Here is a 2,178-nt window from a genome sequence, read left to right on the forward strand (position 1 = left end):
AGCAGAAGACAAAACATCTCCTGTGGCTGCTGTAACAAGGGCCACAAGCAGGTGGCTTCCAACACTGTGGATGCACCGTCTCCCGTTCTGGAGGCCAGACCCCAAGATCACAGTGTGGGCAGGGCTGTGCCCACTCCTTCTGAAGGCCAGACCCCAAGATCACGGTGTGGGCAGGGCTGTGCCCCCTCCAGAGGATCCTTCCTGCCTCTCCCAGCTTCTGGGGCTCCAGGCATCCCTGGGCTCGTGGCCGTGCCATTTGAGTCTCAGCCTCCGCCTCCACATGGCCTCCTGCCTGGGCCTCCATGTTGCGTTTCCTCTGCCCTCTCTTTAAGGACACTGTTGGATTTAGGACTCACCCTAAATCCAGGATGATCTCTTCGTCAGTGGGTGGCTGGGTCAGGTTCTTGACTTTGTAGTACAAAATAATTTGAGAGCAAGTCCAAAGCACAAGTAGGCAAAGAAGTTTGTCACAAAGCGAAAGTGCTCCTCGGAGGGAGAAGCAGCCCCTGGTGCCTTGAGGGGAGTCCTTTCGTGGGAGCTGTGCGTGCACGTTCATGAAATACAGTGAGGTTGGGTATATAAAGGCAGATAGACCTGCGGTTAGCTGTGTGTGCGCGTCCATGAAATACGGTGACGTCAGGTGTGTAAAGGCAGACAAGCCTGCGGTTGGCTGTGCGTGTGTGTTCATGAAATACGGTGAGGTCAGGCATGTAAAGGCAGACAGGCCTGTGGTTGGCTGTGCGTGTGTGTTCATGAAATACGGTCAGCTCACGTGTGTAAAGGCAGACAGGCCTGCAGTTGGCTGTGCGTGTGTGTTCATGAAATACAGTGAGGTTGGTTATGAAAGGCAGACAGGCCTGTGGTTGACTCTGCGTGCCTGTTCATGAAATACGGTGAGGTCAGGTGTGTAAAGGCAGACAGACCTGCGGTTGGCTGTACTTGCCTGTTGATGAAATACGGTGAGGTCAGATGTGTAAACGCAGATAGGCCTGCAGTTGGTGCACATGCCCAGTACCTAAGTGCTCCAACACACACTGCCTGTATCATTACATATGGAATCCTCACTGGGGGTATATCTCTTACTATTAAAATGACAGAAAGGTCCCTGTAAGCTGAACTTGGAGCCTAACTGTGCGTACAGCTTCCTGGAGATGCCCCTGGCCCCTCCAAGGCAGGAATGTGTGGCTAAGAGCTTCGTGGACTTTGGGTGCTGACTGGCTGGAGATTGGGGAAGCTACATCAGGAAGAAGGTACCTTCATTCTCTTTCCCGGGCCCCTACTGGGCAGGGGGGCTTCACACAGGAAACAAGGACGTCAGTGTGGCCTCCCCACCCCTACCGACCCTGCCTCAAGGTCGTCTCAGGATCTCTAACTTAACTACATCTGCAAAGATCCCACTTGCAATCAGTCACGTGAGGACAGGCCCTTCCGAGATTAAACCCGGGCCAGAACACGTGTTTCCGAGGTCGGAGACAGAGGCCACGTCCTGCTGACACCATGTCCTGGGTCGCGGGAGGAGGACACCGTTCAGCCCACCACGGAAGAAAGGGCTTCCTCAGGGAGGACCGGCCCAGCCGTCGTTTGCTCCCCTTGGCTCTCCCTCATCCCCAGCAGGAGCGCAGGAGGACAAGGCTGGGGGCTGAACTTCAGGGTGAGCGACTCGCCTTCCTCATTGATGGGCATTTTGGACTTGTTGGAAAATCTTTGAGCTCCTTTATCTGTTTCTTGGGGCTGGGTTGAGCGTTGCAGAAAAGTGAGATTTGGAAAAGTCATCCTGGTCTTCATTGTCTTCCATTTGCCAGCTGGTGGGTGACAGGGGGTTAAATAAAAACACTTCAACTCCACGCGTGTGGAAATGACCTGGCAGGATCTCCCTCGCACGACCTGCGAGGCGGACGCGGTTGGGATCCTCATTGTGCCGGAGAACTGAGGCTCCCAACGGCTGTCGGTCTCACCTGTGGCACCTGGGCTCGAACCTGGATCAGACGCTGGCGCTGCTCCCCGTCAGGAACGTCTGCTGACGGCTGGTCCACCATCCGCAGGCCCCACTTCTAGGAGCCCCACCTGCCAGGCGCTGAGCCCAGCATGACGCAATGGAGCATAAGCCAATCAGAGCGCCCTATTTCCTCTGGCCACAGTGATTGGTGCATGACGCAATGGAGCATAAGCCAATCAGAG

The sequence above is a fragment of the Mandrillus leucophaeus genome, unplaced genomic scaffold, assembly GCF_000951045.1.
Source record: "Mandrillus leucophaeus isolate KB7577 unplaced genomic scaffold, Mleu.le_1.0 Scaffold237, whole genome shotgun sequence".
Classification (NCBI taxonomy): domain Eukaryota; kingdom Metazoa; phylum Chordata; class Mammalia; order Primates; family Cercopithecidae; genus Mandrillus; species Mandrillus leucophaeus.